Here is a 22,431-nt window from a genome sequence, read left to right as displayed (position 1 = left end):
ACAGATAATGACTGTGAATTTGCCAAAAATACTGAAAAATATCAAATACAAGAACAAAACATCAAGATCCAAGAAACGTATAAAACATCAACAGAGCAAACATGCACACACAAACACATACACACCCCCCAATAATCAAGCATACCGAAACCCCCAAACCAAAACACTCCCACAAACATTATATTCCAACTACTGCAATTCAAAGATAAAATCAGGTGCGGCTTCAAAGCCAAAATGATGGTTAGATGTAAAGTAGAATTTTAGTTGAGAAACTTTTAAAGGCAGCTAGAGCAAACACGCAAATTACATATAAAGTAACAAGGTAAGAAATACAGTGGAATTTTTATTAAAAACTATTTCAAAAGTTAATGAATTAACATCTTTAATGTTCTGAAAGACAACATGTCAACTCAGAATTCTATACAAAGTAAAAATAATTTTTAAAATTAAGGAAAAATGAAAGCTTTTATCCAGATAAACAAAACTGACAAATTCATTATCAGCTGACCTGCATTGCAAGAAACGTTAAGATGGCTTTTCATGATATAACATAGAGAGCATAACAATGGAGAGATGCTTGAATCTGTAAAGCAAATGAGCAGTATCATAAGTAATATAAAGGAAAGTAAATGTCAATTTCATCTTTTCTTGCTTTTAGCGATTACTAAAGACAATTGTCTGAGGCAGAGGTTGGCAGATGTTTTCTGTTAGGGACCACAGAGTAAATATTTTGGATTTTGTGGGCCATGTAGCCTCTGTCACAACTGTTCAATTATGCTATTATAGTGTGAAAGCAATAATTGATAATATATAAATAAATAGACATAATTGTGTTACAATAAACTTTATTTCCAAAAGTAATGGGTATTCTGGATTTGGCCTACAGGCCAGAGTTTTCCAACCATTTGTCTAGTGCAAAAATAGTAGCAGAGCATTATGTGATTATAGTATATATAAAAGGATGATATGAAACATCAATAGCAAAAATGATGAAAGGAAGAAATTGAAAGTATAGAGTATAGTTCTTATACTAAAAGTATAGTATACAATTATACAACTAAAATATTTGAAGGTAGACTGTGATTAATTAAATTGTATATGGTAATCCCTATAGTAACCACTAATAATTTCTTCAAACAAGTATACCTGATAAATAAATAGCAGACATGAAACAGTAACAAAAAAAATATGCACCTCATCTAAAAGCAGGAGGAAAGAATAACAGATGCAATAAATAGAAAGTAACTATCAAAATGATTTTTAATCCAACCATATCAATAATTATATTTAATGCAAACAGCTTCCCCCAAGACACATATAACACACACACACATACACACGCACACACACACACCAATTAAAAGATAGAGATTGCCAGCTTGGATAAGAAAAGCAAAGCTGACTATGCATTTAAAATATGTGTCATATTGGCTAGGTGCGGTGGCTCATGCCTGTAATCTCAGCACTTTGGGAGGCCAAGGTGGGAGGATCACGAGGTCAGGAGATCGAGGCCATCCTGGCTAATACAGTGAAACCCCGTCTCTACTAAAAAAATACAAAAAATTAGCCGGGCATGGTGGCGGGCGCCTGTATTCCCAGTTACTCGGGAGGCTGAGGCAGGAGAATGGCGTGAACCTGAGAGGCGGAGCTTGCAGTGAGCTGAGATCCGGCCACTGCACTCCAGCCTGGGTGACAGAGTGAGACTTCGTCTCAAAAAAAATAAAAAGTGTTATATTTAAATATAATTACATAGACAGGTTAGAAACAAAGAGATAGAACAATATATATGAGGCAAATGCTAGTCATAAGAAAATTGGTGTGGCTACATCAATGTCAAACAAAATAGATTTCACATTAAGGAATATTAACATGCACATTATATAATTATAAAATGGTTAATTCATCAAGAAGACATAATGATCTTAAATGTGAATGTACCTAAAAATTTGAAAATAGACAAAGCAAAAACTGACAGAAGTGAAATAGACAAATTCACAATACCTGAGGACAAAAGCATTCCTCTAATTGTCAGAGTAAACAGAAAATCAGTGAGGATATAAAATACTTAGACAACACTACCAACAACTTGACCTAATTGACACTTATAAAATGCTTTGCCTAACAATAGAATACATATTTTTTCAAAGTGCTTATGGAATATTCACTAAGATAGCTTCTATCCTGACTCATAAAAGAAACCTTAACAAATTTAAAATAAATGAAATCATAACAAGTGCATTTTCTGACCACAAGAAGATTCAGCTAGAAATTACTAACAATTTCAAAATATTTGAAAATTAAAAATATATTTTCAACTAATTGATAGAGCAAAAAGTCACAAAAAACATTCACATTTACTTGTATCAAAATAAAACCACTATACTACATATCAAAATATGATTGGAGGAAAATTTGTTGTATTAAATGTTTATGTCAGAAAACAAGGTCTCAAATCAATGATCTTTTACTTCATAACTACAAAAAATGCAAATTAACTCTAAAATAAACAGGATAAAGAAAATAATCTGTGTCATAAACATAGCTGATGAAGATTTAGTTTCCAGAATATATTAATCATGTGAGCAAATCAATAAAAAAGTAAAAACAATAGGAAAAAGCTATCAAAATATATAAACATGTAATTCAAATATATTAAACACAAATTACCCAGGAACATATTAAATGATTATCAACTTCACTAGTATCAGGGAAATGTAAACTAAAACCAAATTATATATAAAATATAACCATCAATAAGTAAATATTTTAGTTTCAAAACCTCAAACATTGATGAAGATTTAGAGTAATATAAACTTTTATAAACTGCAGGTACTCCAACCACAATGAAAAATAATTTGGTGATATCCAGTAAAGTTAAAAAGTAATTTTACTTCTAAGCATATAATGTAGATAAACTCTTACAAATGCATATCAAAAGATAATTAGGAGAATGTTCATAGCAAATCAAGTTCTAATAAAATACTGAAAACAAGCTAATTGTCCATCAACAAGAAGGTAGATAATATATTGTGATTTATTCATTCTTTAGAGTAGAGAAAATGAGGAGCTCTTCATTTTATGAAGCAACATAGATAAACTTCACAAAGTACTGAGAAAAGAGAAGTAGTGAGTGGCAGGAAGGCAGAGAGAGAGAGAGAGAGGGTGGTACTTACAGACGTTGTTAAACCCTGTAAAATAATACTCTTTGGTTCTACAGCTTGGTGCAAAAGTAATTGATATTTCTGCCACTAAAAATCATATATTGCACCAACCTAATATATTGCTTAAGAGTACATACACAAGAGATACATTACAAAGAAATTAAGGAAGTGCATGATTAACGTGATCAGGGAGGGGAACAAGTATTCTTCAACTGTATCAGGAAAGTTGTATTTCTTAAAACGGGTAATAGAAAAAATATTTTTCTTTATATCTGTTATGTTTTAAATACTCATTATGAATTGAACTAAAAAGAGGCAGAGTCATGTGTTGAGAAGAAATTCTGAAGCAGTGCGGTACAAGCTTTGAGAAGAAAAGCAGAGTTTTGAGCTGGTTTTCATGAGCACTGGGTGAGGAAACAAGCAAGCTATGGATCTGGCAGGGCTTGGAGACCACAGATTTGTAGGGGCCTCAGTCTGAGTAGCTGAGAGGCTTTCTCCAGCAGTGCTCAGCAGCCTGGAGAAGAATGACAGTATAGTGGCCATAGTGTTGGGATTTTGCCTGCTAGTGCAGTGAGAAAAAAGTGAAGCACAGAATGTAGTATTCACAATGTGACCAAGGCTGGATTTGGAAGCCATTAAAAAAGAAAGATGTAATATATTTAATATATTGGGAGATGAGAGAAGTGTTCAGGTCTAAGTGATGAGAAGTGAGAAGTTCAGGGTACAGGCACAGAGTAAATAAGTGGCTGAAATGGAGTGGTGGTGTTAGCCTCTAGGGCCAGCAAGAAGAAACTATGCATCAAGGGTGTTAGATGAGTAACTTGCATGAAAACTGAAATCACCCTGAAGGATCAGAGTCAGGGCCTGAGAACTAGAGAAAGACTGTGTGCCTAGTAGAAAAGTCTGGAGGACCAGGGGTTTGAACAATAAGCATAATAAATAGGAGTGAAGATATATATAGCCAGGCATCTGTAATTGTAAATGAGATTATTACAACTTAAAGGGCGTCTTGTGGCACTAGGAAAATGGTAACCCTGCCTCTGGGCTCTCTGATGCGTGGCCTGCCTACATGAGGGGAGGCAGCAAGGAAGCAGTCCTTATGAGAATAAAGCCAGGTTTCTATTAAGACAAAGAAACAAAGAAAACATTCCTCAAAGAAGTGGAAGGTGAAAGAGACTGTTTTTCATAGAAACAGAAGACTCCATGAACATTATGTTATATTTTAAAAGTGAGATGATCGGGAGAAGACAGTCATGGCCAACTAAGTCCGTAGCAAAAGAGGATAATACAATAGGGAAAGATAAATGAGAGAAAGTGCCTGGGTGTAGGTGGTATCTCAGGATGACAGGAATGTGAGGCATCACATGATTAGCTATATTCTTGGGTGCTGAATGGACCTTTGGTTAAATAGGTTTCATGGCCTGTGATGGCTGATGTCCAGGCAGGGAGTGATGGATGCTTGATGATGCTACACACCTATGGCTCTTGTTTTGGTTTCCAAACAGCACTTAGATATAAACTGCTGAATCAATTATTTCCCATCCATCTCCAAAAAAAAAAAAAAAAAGCACTGAGCAAGTCTCAGTTATGCTGATGACATAGCCTTTCAATAGTGAAGCATTAAACTTGTTCACATTACAACAATGTCGCAACATTTCTGAAGCCAGGAATTCATTCTAGTAATCTAGATATATTTCACAATGTCAAATCGCTTAAAAACCGTCTGCACACCTGCTGGAATTTGCAAGATAGAGTGTGAATGGACAGGATCACACCTAGAAAGTCTGGTTAAGTAAGGATCAGCCAACTGCTAAATAATGTCAAGAAAAGGTAAAAGCAGAAATACAATCCAGATGGGGATTTGCCTGTCTTTTCTGTTCCTTTCCTCTCATTGGGAACAAGGAAAACTACTTTGAAGGCTACCATCGTTGTAGGGCAACTATATTCAGAATTTTGCAACCAGGCCCCTGTGCCCAGTAACAGGAATATATCCTGATTTAACATCATCCAAAAATAACATGATACAGAAATACATAAATACATAAAGTTTCAGGAGAAAGTTCTCTTTGTGGAAAATTGCATAACTTGGCAAACTCTGTATTTTACCTGATAAAATAATCAAGCATGTATTTAAAGGTTAAAGGCATGCCTGGCTTCTCACGGAGACCCCTGACCAGGCAGCAGATAACTCCCGTCAGGGCAATGGATGTGCATGCATGGATGGAGAAATGTTTCTGCCCAGGAAAACCAATTGCATCAGGAGACAATCGAATTCTCCAGGATGTCAGTACGGTTTTGCTAGCAATATTAAATTCAGTGAGGACCTGCTTTGTCACAATAAGAATAAAGATGAGAGTTGTCAAGGTTCCAGTATGATAAAATATCCTGAAGGCAACCAGTCCAGCTGCAGACTAGCATTGCAACTAGTTAATGATGTTCTCCTCTTTACCACGAGGAAGCAGCACTGACATTAAACAGACAGAGAAGACCCATGGATCTAGCAAGACCAAACAGTAATAGTCTGTAAGGGTACTGACACTTAAAATATGGTCCCTGGACAAGCAGCATCTGTATTACACAGAAGCTTACTAGAAATGCAGAACCTTGAGCCATACTCTAGACTTACCACATCAGAATATACATTTTAGGCCAGGTTCAGTGGCTCACACCTGTAATCCCAGCACTTTGGGAGGTCGAGGCAGGTGGATCATGAGGTCAAGAGATTGAGACCATCCTGGCCAACATGGTGAAACCCCGTTTCTATTAAAAATACAAAAATTAGCTGGGTGTGGTGGCACGTGACTGTAATCCCAGTTACTCAGGAGGCTGAAGCAGGAGAATCACTTGAACTCGGGAAGCGGGTTGCAGTGAGGCGAGATTGTGCCACTGCACTCCAGACTGGCAATAGAGCAAGACTCTGTCTCAAAAAAAAAGGAAGTACATTTTGGCAAAGGTGATTCTTATGCACACTTAAGCTTGACAAGCACCACATTAAGGCATAGAAGACCACTCAGATTCTAGGCTCATAAATCAAAAGGGATGAATAGGGAATTCTGCCAGATAAAAAGTCAATGTGGGCTACAGACCCATGTTTACTTAACCAGACTTAACCAGACTTTCTAGACTGTTGCCTGGAGCTGTCCTGGATTCTAGCCTGGGCTTCAGTCTCTCCAGCAATTGGTTCATGTCGTACCATCAGTACTTCCAGGCTGCCCAGCGTCTCATAATCTTAGTTCTCTCTTCCTGGTGCTGGACACTCACCTTCCCTCTCATTCCCTATAAGAAACTGACCTCTTTGTGATGGACTCTTACCATAGAGCAGCCCTGACCCAGCCTAGATTCTGTCCCCAGCTCTCACTCCCTTTCATCTTTGCTCTCCCCAGCCTCAGCTCTGCTGCCCAACTCCTGGCACCCCACTCAGCCCCTGGCAAGGACAGACCAAAGTACCTCTGGGACTAAACAGAGCCACTTCATGGTATGCCAAACTTAGGAATGTGTTGGAGGTTGGCAAGGACAGTTAGAGCACAGCTCACAATAATAACTAGTGTCTTAATGTCATCAAAGCGAGATCATCTAGAATTTAACAATTCACTAAAAGCAATGTGGGTTTTAGGACACACTGCAGTTCAAACTAGTGTGACATATAGAAGAATGCAGAGGGAGAGAGAGACCAGAGATAGAATAAATTCTATAAAATACCATTGACTAGAACATCACACTTCCCTTTCTTTCTTGGAAATATCGAATCAGGAGAGGTGCTACTAATATCCATCCATAATTTCCACAGAGTTCTATTTTTACTGCTGTTTTTGAAATTCATTTTAGTCAACAGTAGCCACGATTTTCTGAGGATGTTTATATGCCATGCTCTATGCTATCATTCTATATGCATTACATTAATCTTCATAACAAATTTATCATGTAACTTCAGCTTTCCAGATACAAAACTAAAGATTAAAAAGTAATTTCTTCCAGGATCCACTTACTAATTGGAGAAACATAGATGTAAACTGGAGTCTCCAGTACTAGAGCCCTTTCTCCTTCTTTTCACACACAAAATTTTTCAAACTTCTATTATTTCTTGAGAAAGAAATTAGGGCAGAGGGATAGAAACAAAGAAGGAAGGACTAGAAGACATTTATCTTATATTTGTTGTTTTTAATTACATTTTTCTTAATTCTTAAAAATAACTCCCCCCCAAAAAAAGTATAACCTATCAATATAGCATTTAATATCCAAGTACTACAACCTATAGATAGAAAAGTGAAAATCAAAACACAACAGGTGTATTTATGATCTTATTTATAGTATCCTGTGTGTTTGTGACATACTCATCTCTGGTGCTTTTACTGGTTCGTGATGCAAATATACTTTCTGTGGATAAGCCAGAATAAAAAACTCAAGAATAAAGATTCAAAATCATTGGTGTTTGAACACAGTTTCCTTTTTTGTTGCTGTTTTTTTGATTTTTGTTTTTTGTGTTTTTTTGAGATGGAGTCTCACTCTGTTGCCCAGGCTGGAGTGCAGTGGCACAATCCTGGCTCACTGCAATCTCTACCTCCTGGATTCAAGCGATTCTCCTGCTTCAGCCTCCTGAGTAGCTGGGATTACAGGCACACACCACCATGCCTAGTTAATTTTTGTATTTTTGGTAGAGACGGGGTTTCAACATGTTGGCCAGGCTGGTCTCAAACTCCTGACTTCAAGTGATCCGCCTGCCTCAACCTCCCAAAGTGCTAAGGTTGCAGGCGTGAGCCACCGCACCTGGCCTGAAAATAGTTTCTAATGATTGGATACATCCAGTTATCCAGACCCAACATTCTGATTATTTAACAAAGAGATAATAGTTTCTTTTATTGCTCCTTTAAATTATAGGATGGCCTTTTGGAGATCACAATCCCAGTCAAGAAACGATTCCAAATCACAATGAGTAATCCATGATCACTGGAACTAGCAAAATAGTGACAGTTAAAAGGACAGCACACAAAGCAGCAAGGCAGAGACCTCAGCTGAACAACAGAGGCACTGTGCTTTTGATTCATTGTAAATCAGAAATCAGTTCTGTTATTCACTCATTTCTAATTAGGATAAGAGTAATGTATATGAAGTAAAGGGGGGTGCTCTATCTCTGTAACAAGGCACTCTTTTTTATTATACTTTTAAGTTCTAGGGTACATGAGCACAACGTGCAGGTTTCATACATAGGTATACATGTGCCATGTTGGTTTGCTGCACCCATCAACTCATCATTTACATTAGGAATTTCTCCTAATGCTATCCCTCCCCCAACCCCCCATCTGCCGACAGGCCCTGTATGTGATGTTCCCCACCCTGTGTCCAAGTGATTTCATTGTTCAGTTCCCACCTATGAGTGAGAACATGCAGTGTTTGATTTTCTGTCCTTGTGATAATTTGCTCAGAACGATGGTTTCCAGCTTCATCCATGTCCCTGCAAAGTACATGAGCTCATTGACGAGGCACCCTTAATTGTGACAACTCAAATAGTATCAGATCTGAATCAGAATTTGAATAGTTTCCAACAATGACCCGATGTCCTGAAGGGGAACACATGGACCCACTTTGGGAATGCAGTGAGTCAGCCATCTGACTCGTTAGATTTTGTTCTGTGTCATTCAGCAAAAGGGAAAGCATCCTGAAGAATTACAAAGTGAAGACAGAAACACCTGCTTGATGGAATCTCCATCTGCTCTTTGAAAGGGCTTGGCTAAATCTTTAAAACACGGGGGTAAAATGTTTTAAGAGAACGTAGAATTGAAGAGGTATAAAGAAACTGGTAGTCATCTCATGTAAGTGATGGAAACACCAAGGCTCAGAGACAAATCTGAAGAGTTTTTCACGTATCCAGCTGACTAGTGGCCACATGAGGATTAAAGAGGCCTTTTGTTTTGATGTGAGCTTTTTACTCTGCTCTTTAGTGTGTGACACACTTGGTTGCTTCTCACATGTCATCAAAAGGATAGAAACTTTCACTGGATGTTCTAGAAAAGACTGAAACTTCATGGAAACTTTTTCTTCTATAAATACTTCACTCGACACATTGGACTTTGCCTGCTTAACAAAATCTTGTGAAACCTTGAACCCCAAATACTTGAAAAGATAAAATTGCTATCACACAGCAAAGGTTTTTTTGTTTGTTTGTTTGTTTTTTAAAGAACACGAGAGTTATATAACAGTTTGCTGGATGGATAAGGACTTTTCAGTGCCTTTCTCTGACATCTTCTGGAAATCTAAGTAAAGGAAAAGAATATATTGTCCACACTTAAGGTGACAGGACTTTTTCTGATACTTTCCTTCAAACAAACTGAAAATTCCAAATACAGTGACTTCTAGCTTCCTATCTCAGGTAGCAGAAATACATAAAGCAAATTATAATTTGACTGGAGATCTTTTTTTCGCATGCACCAAAGTAGAGGAATCTAAAGAAGTGTGGCCTCAGCACTGTCAGATGTTTCAAAATCCTTATGCACACAGCCACACATGTACCCAAGATTAGTTAAATACATGTGCTAAAGCAAAACTAAAACTGAAGCTTCGATTGTATCCTCAGGACATTTTTAATGCAGACATCATCACACATTATTAATTCCTAGGGCTGACTGAATTCCTTATGATGATACATTTCAGGTTCAAATTAGTATTGACTAAATTATCTATAGTTTCTGATGATGGATTACTCATTTTATTTTGAAATTTAACATTTCAAAGTAAGACAGATAATGAATTCAATTAAAATTTTATCTTCTGCTTTTTATGATGGCAGGCAAGAATAAATATATATATGTGATTATTATAATTTCACTTTAGCTCTCCAGAGAAGTTCATTGAATGCCTGAGGTTATCTGCAAAGAATATAGTATGACATAACTAAGTTTTCTCTTTTCCTATTGCCTACTGCATACACATAATGCATCTTAATTCTTTGTACCACAAGCAGTTTCCTTACTCTCCAATATGTACACAATCACACAGTCTACCTTAAAATATTTATTCAATAATACTGCTCTACAGTGAGAATAAGAGAAAAAATGAAAAATACAAATTTAACTGCTAAACTCTAACTGGGTGGAATATCTACAAGAAGAAATAGTGCAAACAATGAAGTTCCAGGCCATTGTTCCACCTGCAAATTCATTCAGCATTTCTCTGAGCAACTCATGGGACTAGAGGAAATCATGGACTGATTTAACAAATGCCCTGTGAAACATGGGTTAATCCTCTGTGATGAACTGGGGTATATGAAGGCTTGCCACTGAGTTAGTAGAAGGATATGAGCTCAAATTTTATGTAAAAGTATGGTATGATTTATGTCACTGAAAACTGAAAAAAAAAAAAAAAAAAAACCATGTGTAGACGTTCCTTCTTCCTTCCCCATCTTCTTAATCTCAAGTAAAAGATCACTAGCTTTTAGGATTGTTTTGACCCTACATGTCAGAAGGGAGGAAATATCATGATTAATTCATGTCATACGAATTTATTGAGCACCTACTATATAGAGTTTATTGTTGTAAATAGAAATGTTTTCGTTCACATTCTGCCCTTGCCAGAGTACTGGCTTTCAATTTGTAATTAGCATAACCAACATAAAACTCATTTCTGCACACCTCCCTATGCACCCTCCTAACCCCTGAACATTTTTACCACTTAAAACCCACTCCTTCTTTCCCCGTTCATGAACTACTCTGATAATTTCTTGACAAGCTTTTATTCCCTTCTCTAGGCAAGTTAATATGTTTGTTTTTGAATGACTGTTTTCTATTGCTTTGGTGTCTTTCCTGTATTCATTAACACTGTGTTAGTCTGCAGTGCTCATCTGGATCCCTGTCATGTCACATGGCATTTATCATTATAGTAATTCAAAATGAGAGAGGTACAGCAAAGTGGTTGGGACCAATTATGGATCCAAACTGCCTAGGCCTTTTCATTTACTCTGGGACCTTGGGCAATTTACTTAGCCATTCTGTCCCTTAGTCCCCTTACAATAAATTGGGAAAATGGTAATATATATTTTGGAGAGAATTCATACATGCAAAGTTGTTAATTGTTTTATTTCTAGCCAAGATGCATCAGGGCAGCTAAAAGCTATACCTCACACTGATTAAGAGTAAATACACTAAGCAAGCTACCTAAAGACTCTAAAAAAATAAGTTAAACAGGAAAATTGTTGAAATGAGTTAAAATTTGGAGAAGTTAACCTTAATACAGTGAATTTTTCATTTTCCTTCTTTGTTTTCTCATGGTTTTGATCAAAGAACAGCCCCCATTCTTTGACATGAACCACAAAATAATAAAAAATTGAAATCATATAAAGTTTTTAAACCACAATGGTATTTAACTAGAATTCAATAACAAAATATACCTGGAAAATACAAACATTTGGGAACTGGGAAACACACTTATATATCAGATTGTTGGATGCAGCTAACATGGTGCTCATAGAAAAATATAGAGTGCTAACATTAGAAAAGAATTTTCAAATAAATGAGCTAAGCTTTGAAAATTTAAAATAGAGAAAATCTATGAAATCAACAATTAATTGTTTGAAAAGGTTAATTGATAAACCTCTACCTGGAATGACAAAGAAAGCAGAAAATATGTAAATTACCAGTATTGAGAATGGAAGAGAGGATATCGATGTTGCATGAAGTCAGGGACCCCGAATGGAGGGACCAGCTGAAGCCATGGCAGAAGAACATAAATTGTGAAGATTTCATGGACATTTATTAGTTCCCCAAATTAATACTTTTACAATGTCTTCTGCCTGTCTTTATTGCAATCTCTGAACATAAATTATAAAGATTTCATGGACACTTATCACTTCCCCAATCAATACTCTTGTGATTTCCTATGCCTGCCTTTACTTTAATCTCTTAATCCCAACATCTTCATAAGCTGAGGATGAATGTTGCCTCAGGACCCTGTGATGATTGCATTAACTGCACAAATTGTTTGTAGAACATGTGTGCTTGAACAATATGAAATCTGGGCACCTTAAGAACAGGATAATGGCAATTTTCAGGGAACAAGAGAGATAACCTTAAAGTCTGGCTGCCTGTGGGCTGGGCAAGACAGAGCCGTATTTCTCTTATTACTGAAAACGGGTAAGAGAAGTATTGCTGAATTCTTTCCCCAGTAAGGAATTTTAATAATTAACAGCCCTGGGAAAATAATGCATTCCCAGAGGAGGCCTCTGAAATGGCAGCTCTGGGGGTGTCTGTCTTATGCAGATGTAGATAGGGATGAAACATGCCCTAATCTCCTGCAGTGCCCCCAGGCTTGCTAAGATTAGGAAATTCCAGTCTGGCAAACTCTAGTCAGACTGGTTCTCTGCTCTTGAACCTTGTTTATCAATGACAATGCGTGCACAGCTGGACAGGGAAGTTCATTAGTGATTCTAGTTTTGCCCTGACCTTGTGATCTCACCCTGACTTCCTGCCTTGAGATCTTTTACTGCCCTTAAAGCATGTGATCTCTGTGACCCACACCCTATTCATATACTCTCTCCCCTTTTGAAAATCACTAATGAAAACTTGCTGGTTTTACAGCTCAGGGGGCATCATGGAACCTGCCAACATGTGATGTCTCCCCTGGACACCCAGCTTTAAAATTTCTCTCTTTTGTACTCTTTCCCTTTATTTCTCAGACCAGCCGACACTTAGGGAAAATAGAAAAGGACCCACATTGACTATCGGGGGTAGGTTCCCCCAATAATCATATAGACCATAAACATTAATATGATAAGGAGATATTCTGATATTATGAAGGTAAACAAAAAAACAGATAAAATTGACCAATTAATTAAATGACACAACCAAATTTCACTCAAGAAGAAATAGGTAACCTGAATAATTCTATGCCTTTCATAGAAATTGAATTTGTAGTTAAAAGCTACAAAGAAAACTGACAGGCCAGATCCTTAATCAGATAATGGGCATAGTGAATGATAAAATCCTTAATTATTTGCCCATAAAAATGAGAATAAGACAAGGATGCTCACTTTAATCTCTCCTGTGTACATCGGAGGTATGATGCCTATGCAATAAGGGTAACAAAAGAACAAAATAAAAGACATACAGATTGAAAAGCAAAAAAATAAAGCCATCACTGTTTGCAGACAACATAACTGTTTACATAGAAATTCCAAAATTTTCTAGAAAAGAAAGTTAGATAAGTGAGTTTATTATATACTATTTTAATTTTCAATTATACCAAAATAAAAGTAGGAGGGGGAGAATGAAGTACTTATATATCCTGCAAATGTTGATGAATGCTGAAAACATTATACTATGTGAAAGAACCATATACTGTATAATTCTATTCATGTAAAATGTTCAGAGGAGACAAATCTATAGAGACAAAAGGTAGATTAGTGGTTACTAGAGCTGGGGAAGTTGGAGCAAAATTGAGGTGATGGCTTTAGGGGCATAAGGTTTCTTTTTGAAAAAATAAAAATGTTCCAATATTGATTGTAGTGATGGTTTCACATACAATTCTGTGAATATACAGTTTAAACAATTTTTGTATTTAAAATTTTTATGGGTACATTGTAGGTATAAATGTTTATGAGGTATCAAAACCTCATTATTTCATGATGTGAAATAATCACATCATGGTGAATGTGACATCCATCCCCTCAATCAATTATCCTTTGTGTCACAAATAATTCAATTACACTATTTTAGTTATTTTAATATATACAGTTAAGTTATTATCAACCATAGTCACTCTATTATGCTATCAAATAGTAGGTCTTATTCATTCTTTCTAATTATTTTCATAAACATTAGCCATCCTCACCTGCCCCTAAGAATACTACTATTCCTAGATTACTGATAACCATACTTCTACCTTCTAAGTCCATGAGTTCAATTGTTTTGATTTTTAGATCACACAAAAAAGGGAGAACATATATTTGTCTTTCTGAGGTTGCCTGATTTCACTTAACACAATTATCTCCAGTTCTATCCATGTTGTTGCAAATGAGTGGATCTCATTCTTTTTTTATGGCTGAAGAGTATTCCATTGTGTATATGTACCACATTTTCTTTATCCATTCATTTGTTTATGGACACTTAGGATGCTTCCAACTATTGTAAACAGTGCTACAACAAACATGGGAATGCAGATATCTCTTCTATATACTGTTTTTCTTTCTTGTGGGTATATACCCAGCAGTGAGATTGCTGGATCATATGGTAGCTATATATTTAGTCTCTTGAGTAAACAGGGAAACATCAAACTGTTTTTCATAGTGATTGTACTAGCTTACATTTCCTCCAGCAGTGTATGAGGGTTCCCTTTCTCCACATTCTGGCCAGCATTTGTTATTTCCTGTCTTTTGGATAAAAAGCATTTTAACTGCGGTGAAATGATATATCATTGCAGTTTTGGTTTGCATTTCTCTTATGATAAGTGATGTTGAGCACCTTTTCATATACTTGTTTGCTATTTGTGTGTCTTCTTTTGAGAAATGTCTATTCAAATATTTAGTCCATTTTTGATAGGATTGTTAGATTTTTTTCTGTAGAGTTGTTTCAGATCCTTATGTATTCTGATTATTAACCCCTTGTCTGATAGGCAGTATGCAAATATTTTCTCCCATTCTGTGAATTGTCTCTTCATATTGTAGACTGTTTCCATTGCTGCACAGAAGCTTTTTAACTTGATGTGATCCCATTTGTCCATTTTTGCTTTGGTTGTCTATGCTTGTGGAGTACTGCTCAAGAAATATTGCCCAGATCAATGTCCTGGAGAGTCCCAATGTTTTCTTATAGTAGTTTCATAGTTTGAGGTCTTAGATGTAAATCTTTAATTCATTTTTATTTGTATATGGTGACAGATAGGTATCTAGCTCCATTCTTCTGCTTATGAATATACAGTTTTTCCAGCCTCATTTATTGAAAATACTGTCTTTTTCACAGTGTACGTTCTTGACACGTTTGTCAAAACTGAGTTCACTGTAGGTGTGTGGCTTTGTTTTTGGGCTCTCTATTCTGTTTCATTGGTCTACGTGTCTGTTTTTATGCCAGTACCATGCTGTTTTTTACTATAGCCTTTATATTACTATAGCTGTTATATTACTATAGCCTTGTAATATAACTTGAAGTCAGGTAATGTGATTCCTCCAGTTTTACTCTTTATGTTCTTCATATAGAATATAAAATATAAAGAACATAAAATGTCATTCAGTTTTGTTATTTGTATGGAATCTGTGTGCTATAATCTATAAATATTGATGAGAGAAATAAATAAGATCTATTTAAATAGATAGATAGACTGTGCTCATGGATTAGAAGACGCATTATTGGTAAAAGGTCAGTTTTGCCCAAACTGATCTATAGATGATTGAATATAAATAAATCAAAATCCAAGCAAGAATATTAGTCGATATCAAGAAAAAGCTAATTCTAAACTATATATGGAAAGGCAAACAATGAATAGCAAAGTTTTGAGAAAGCAGAACAAAATCAGAGAAGTCAAACTACTTAATTTAAAGAATAACAAGAGCTTGGAAGAAGAATAGTTACAGAATAATAAGACAGAGACAATACATGCTTACATAATCAATTATTTTTCTACAGATTCAAAGGCAATTCAATGAATAGAAAAAATAATTATTTCAATAAATAGTGTAACAATTGAATGCCTATGTGCAAAGAAACAAAAAAGAACACATTTCAGACCTTATACAATTAACTCACTATTAATAATCTGATTACAAAACCTAAAACTATAAAGCTTATACAGAAAAACATAGGAGAAAATCCTATATTTTTAGGAAGATTTGTTAATATAACAGAAAACATAATACAATCCATAAAAGAAAATCATTTGTAAAGTTGACTTTATTGAAGTTAAAAACTTCCACTCTGTGAAATACACTGTTGAGAAAATGAAAAGACAAGCTACACATTGGAAAAAATATCTGCAAAACTTATATGCGATCAGGAATTTCAATATGGAATATTTAATGACCTTTTAGAACTCTATAAGGAACAAAAATATTCACTAAAAACAATGGACAAATAATTTAAATAGACACTAAAACATATAAGATATACTAATGGTAAATAAGCACATGGAAAAAATGTTGTGTCATTAGTCATTAAGAATATATAAATTAAAATCACAGAGAACTATCACTACATACATATTAGAATAACTATAAATCATTCTAGAAGACTGACAATACCAATCTCTGGTAAGGGTGTTGACCAACTAGATCTCTCATACACTGCAAGTGGGAACACAAAATTGTATAGTTACTTTGGGAAAATACCTGGTAGCTCTTTTTTAGTTTTAGTTTCTGTTTATTAAAGACAGTGTTTCACTATGTTAACCAGGCTGGTCTCAAACTTCTGAGCTCAAGCAATCCTCCCACCTTGGCCTCCAAAAGTGCTGGGATTCCGGGTGTGAGCTACCATACCTGCCCCAGTCTGGTAGTTTCTTATAAAATTAAATACACACCTACAACATGATTCAGCAATCTAACTTCTAGGTGTCAAGAGAAATGAAATCTTTGATTACTCAAAAACCTGGATGCAGATGCTTTTAGTGGTTTTTAAGAAGCAACTAAAAATCCAAAACAATCCCAAAGATCTTCAAATAGTAAAAGGAAAATTACACAGTAATAAACCCGTACAATAAAATAAAAAGGAATAAAGAGACAAACGGGTGAATGTCAAGCACAATATGGTAAGTAAAAAGTGGCCAGCTCAAAAGGCTGTGTAACGTATAATTCTATTTTAATGGCATAAATACAAAAGACAGAATTAAAGGTATAGAAAAAGTCCAGTAAGTAAGCAAAAGAATTTGACCATAAATGAACAGGAAGAGGGAAGTTTTGTGGGATAATATTAAGTGTTCTGTGCCTTGATTGTGGTGGTGACTGCATAAATGTGTGCATTTGTCAAAACTCAAAGAACTGTATGCCAAAGGTGAAAATTTTACTGTATGTAAATTTTTAAACAGTGAATAAAAATAAAAAGTATTTTAGAAGGGGTCATTAAATATTATGGTATTATTTATTTTACTTATATTTATTATTAATATGGCCAGGAGAGTGGGAAATGGCCTAAGAGAGGAACAATTTGAAACCTTTGATAATAACAAATGTGAAATCAATGAAAAGATTTGCAGGAATAAAAAAAGTAGCAAATAGAAATCCTTTTGACAAGGCAGTAAGAAGGATAAAACTGGGACAGAAATATTCACTCATCTATAAAGGAGCCAACAGTTGCCACAATTTAATTGATATGCTTCAATTTGATCTGAATACACATCAATAAAAAAGAGGCTCCCTTGGGTTTGGTGTGGCTGATAGAAAAATGGTAAAACAGGTTTCTGTGGAGGAGCAGTTCTCAGCGTCATGTGTATATCCAAGTCATAAATCAGGGAGAAATACTCAAAATAAGTTTAGTCCACAAGGAAATTGATGCAGGCAGGTGCCCTGGGAATTAAGAAACCTAGCTCACCGTGCTGCAGAGCCTCGCTCCTGACTTTGAGGAAAACAGTAACAAAAATTAAGGACTCATTCAAAAAGCCAACCTGACTCAGACAACTGATACGGCTGCAGCCTGGTGATCATGGCATAATTCATCCCACCAGTAACCTAGAAAGCAGTGTGGAAGGAAGCTGCAAGCTTTGCCAGTGGGACACTCCCTTGGTGTTTTTCTTTTTGTTTGTTTGTTAGTAAAGGTTGAGGGTAGAGTAGAGGATAGAAGGAAAGAGGCATTAACATATTATGTGGCTTGACTTCCACTGGCTGTATTTCAGGCTCAGTTTTCACAGATACGGATCAAAGGACAGTGCCTGAAAACAAACAAATAAAAACAAAACAAAGGTGATAAGATCATTATCTCAGGAAATACCTAGGACAGTTTCATGGAGACAATTATTTTTATAAGAATTTAATAAATTTTTGCATCAAAAACATGAGGGTCGATAAAAGGAAGGAAAAGGAGGAAGAATGAAATGAAGAAGGAAGGAGGAAGAATGGGAAAGAAAAACAGGGAAGAGAATATTGACAATGGAAGATATTAAAAAACGTGAGTAAAGACAAAAATGTAGTAATGTGGAATATACACAAATAATAGCAAACTGGCCAATCTGATGGTAGCAGTACATGCAGAAGCAGCACATTTTCAGATGGGTGATTATTCAGTCTGACTAGAATCTCTACTATCAATGAATGAAAAAAGTCACAGAAAAGTGTAATTTCTCTTACTCGAGATGTTAGATATGAGGTTTGTAAACCAGAGAATAGGACAATTTGGGCTGTTTGCACCCTAGCACTGTTAGTTCATAGCTTCACTCAATCAATCAAATATTAATTGAGCATCTATCAAGCTTAGCAGCATGCAAAGTGTTGTAATTCAGAAATTATATGTTACTATGCCTCTAACTGGAGTTTAAATCTGGATAGCAGAATCTAGAACATCTGCAAGAAAAAATAGTTTTAATAAAAGGATAAATGAATGTGCCTTTAAGTCTTTGCCTCCAGTGTACAGAATCAATAAGCACTTTCTCAATGTTTTGTATTTGCAATATTGTCTTAGATATATGTTCTTAAAGTTAGCCTCCTTGCTTTTTAAGCTTCCTTCCCTTCCTTTCTAGAACTTACTATATCTAGATACGCTACTATATACCAGTCAATGTGTCAGTTAAGAGAGCAACAAGACAGAAACAATGTTGAAAAACAGAATTTGCAAATCCCATTTTAGAGAAGAGCTAACTGAGATTAAGAATAGTTACAAAATTTGTTCAGGGTCACACTAGAAACAAGTAAAGCAGCTGGGATTTAACCCAGGCTTCAAAATTCACAACCATTGCTTTTATCCTGAGAAAAATATAATCTCTAAAAACTATAATTTACAGATTACAAGACTCCTCATTTGGTTTGGAAAATTCCTCCTGAAAAAGGAAACAGTAAAGTTCAGTTTGGTGTCAAAAACCTGCTCCCCAGAGGCCAACTAATTTTCAGATGGGTGATTATTCAATCCGGCTGGAATATGATGTTTTTCTTCCTACATTTATGCTTCAATGTTGGTCTATTTTCTTTCTTTTCTTTTTTTAAGAATCCATTTTCAATTAAGATTTCTAATTAGATTCCATGTTTGAGACACATCTCTAGTAGAAAGCAAATGGCAAGAGTAGTAATTAAAAAGCAGCTGTCTCTTGTCTTTCTGGAACGAAACAAGCCATTTTGTCTGTAAGTTATGAAATCCTAGGAAATTCTGTGCTGTTTGTCTCAGTTTTTAATAACAGTCAACTTAATTGGAAGATGCTGAATTGGTCTACAAAAGTCGATGCCCTTTCTAACACATATGCTGAAAATGTCTCTGCTAGAATAAGCATAAATCCACTCCGGGTTTTTCAGACTTTTAGTGCTGCAAAGACAAAATTTCCACATTTTATATAAACTCAAATCACTGGCCCAGCATGATAGCTAACACTTATAATCCCAGCACTTTGGCAGGCCAAGATGGGCTGATCATTTGAGCTCAGGGGTTCACGACAAGAATGGAAACATGCCAAAACCCCATCTCTACAAAAAAATTAGACGGCATGGTGGTGCATTCCTGTAGTCCCAGCTACTGAGAGAGGCTGAGGTGGGAAGATCAGCTGATCCTGGGAGGTGAAAGCTGCAGTGACCCATGACTGTGCCACTGCAATCCAGCCTGAGTGACAAGAGTGAGACCCTGAGTGACAGAGTGAGATTCATGGAACATAGCTATTTCTTAAAGATCAAATCATTCTTTAAAGTACTAAAGTAGGCATTACCCCAAGTCATTTGCCTTACTTTAGGACTTTTTCAGAAGCCTGCATTATAAAACTTTATAAATCAAAGAGAATAAGCATTTTCAAAGGAAAGAAATATGATTCAGATTAACTGAGATGCAAACAGTTATTTGTGTAGCTTTTCTCTGTTTGGTTTAAGAGAAACAATATTACTAATGCTAGTGTTGAAAATTATTTAGGAAGCTTTTACTCCAGTTGTTCTTGATACCTGAGGCTATATTTTCACATGTAAAGTATAATCAGGATTTGAGGCAATTAACCACATAATTAAGGTCAAGAAAAATCTTCAGCTGGAAAAAAAATAAACCAATGAAGCACACAGATTTTTTCTGGCTTGCATTATCTAGATTCTAGAAAATTATCTAACGCAGTTTAATACACAAAGCCATAAAATGGGTCAAGTTCCCTAAAAGCAGGCCAGTCTCAGGTACAAAAGAAATCTCTTAAAATGCATATTCCCAAGAGGTAAACTTTTGAAAGATTTCCCAGTATAATCCTGGAAATGACTTCAGGAAATAATAAGTTAAATAATAGTACAAACACACACACACACACACACACACACACACACACACGTCGGGGTAAGGTGAGGTCAGGTGACAGACTCGAAAGCATCTATATTCAGGGAACCAGGAGAGAAAACCAAATGACATCACACAGAAATGCAAGCAGAGCAAGTCCAAAGGCATCTTACGATGGATATTAAGGACCTATGGGGCTGGGCTTTTCATCTTATTTTCAGCCCAGCTTCATTTATATCTGTCTTCCCTTCTGTGACTTTACTGTAGCCACACTATTCTTCTTTTAATTATTTTCTTTCTTTTTTTCTTCATTTATTTTCTTTATTCCATGCTGTTCCATCTACCTGGGACTCTTTATTCTCATACTTTAGGTCTCAGTTTAAATGTCATCTTCCAGAGAAATAGCTTCTGTCTACCCAATCCACAGTAAATTCTTTACTTGTCTCCCAATATTTTATCCTATAGAATTCTGTTATTTTACATCATAGCACTTACCACCGCTTTTACTTATATATTGATATCTCCTGAATCTCCTCTACTGGAATGTAAGTACTGCCTGATTTGTCCAATTCTAGAAAATCGCCTTACAGATGAGTGTTTCCCAAATAACAAAACTTTAGTGCATATGCATTGATTTGATAAGTAATAACATTATTTTTTAAAATTTCTTCACATTTCTGCCTACGGTAGGCCTGGCCTAACTAAAACCCTCAAAATTAGTTTAATGTATTTATAGAAATTAATTTATCTATAAAATTATGGCCACTCATCTATAACATGCAGTCACATTTATGCTAAAACACTTAACTGGCATTATTGTAAAATATTGGGTTAATAAGTTTGAATTGATCATCAGTTGAAATGAATATAATGTGTTAATGTTATATGTTAAGAATGACTCTTGTACCTGATTTATGGTGTTTCTCTTGACAGAATTGCTCTTCGATTATTGTTTTGCTGGTTTCAAGGCTCTGCAAAAAACAAAAGGAAAAAAAAGTCAGGATTGAGTGTTTACTGGAAATCTTCTTACTAAAGCACCCATAGGTAAAGTGTTTAATATATATGCTTATAGTACCCATCATTTAAACTTGGGGAGTTATCATCATCACAAGATTCATGGAACATAGCTATTTCTTATTTCTATCCCAAATTAGTCAGCTTTATTCAGCTCGTAGAGCTCCTCCAGAATAAATTATAGCTGATCCTTGTTTGCTGCTTAAGTGTGCCAAGTACTATCCTATGCCAGGCACTATTTTAAGTTACATGGATTAACTCATTTATTCCTCATAACTACTCAGCAAGAAAGGGTTAACTCAGCAGGCCTGAGTTACTCAAACTCTGCCCATCACAAAGACAGGTGAATCTTCAGGTCTGGCCTTCAGTTAGCTTCTGGGAGATAACCTCTGAACTCCTGGAAGAGTCTACCTGGTAAGAGTGTTTTGTATGCATGAGGCCTTAGGCTATGCTGTTTCAGTTGGACCAGATAAATTTATTCTAAAATGTGATTTATGATGAACATTTATTTTTGCTTGTGGGAAGGGGGTCTGGTGTCTGAATCATCCAATGCTGCATGCTTATGTGAGTGATATCTAATAGAACTCTAGAAACCAAAGCTTAACTGAGCTTCTCTGGTTTACTACACTTCATGGGTTACATATCATTTTGCTGGCAGCTTTAATCACATCTCCATGTGACTCCACTGGGAGAGGATACCTGGGAGTTTGTTCCCGGACTTTGCATCATGAACCTTTTCTCTTTGCTGTTCTTAATTTGTATACTTTCACTATAAGAAAGCATGACTATGATTATACAGCTTTTCTCTATCTTAGATGATATGGTTTGGCTGTGTCCCCATCCAAATCTCATCATGAATTATAGTTCCCATAATCTCCACATGTTGTGGGAGGGACCTGGTGGGAGGTAATTGAATC

The 22,431-nt window shown here is 35.7% G+C and overlaps 1 protein-coding gene across 8 annotated transcripts in view; it reads right to left on the bottom strand.

Annotated features, from left to right (window-relative positions):
• INPP4B (inositol polyphosphate-4-phosphatase type II B) overlaps positions 1-22,431 on the bottom strand; it is an 814,614-nt gene that overhangs the window by 409,835 nt on the left and 382,348 nt on the right. For all 8 annotated transcript variants that reach the window (XM_017959077.3, XM_017959071.3, XM_017959072.3 and 5 more), the window contains one exon: positions 21,408-21,471. The gene's annotated coding sequence lies outside the window, so the exon portion shown is untranslated. The remainder of the gene's footprint in view (positions 1-21,407; positions 21,472-22,431) is intronic.

The sequence above is a fragment of the Papio anubis genome, chromosome 3 (genome assembly GCF_008728515.1).
Source record: "Papio anubis isolate 15944 chromosome 3, Panubis1.0, whole genome shotgun sequence".
NCBI classification, from domain to species: Eukaryota; Metazoa; Chordata; class Mammalia; order Primates; family Cercopithecidae; genus Papio; species Papio anubis.
The sequence above is the reverse complement of the archived record's forward strand: the minus strand, read 5'-3'. Positions and strand labels throughout refer to the sequence as shown.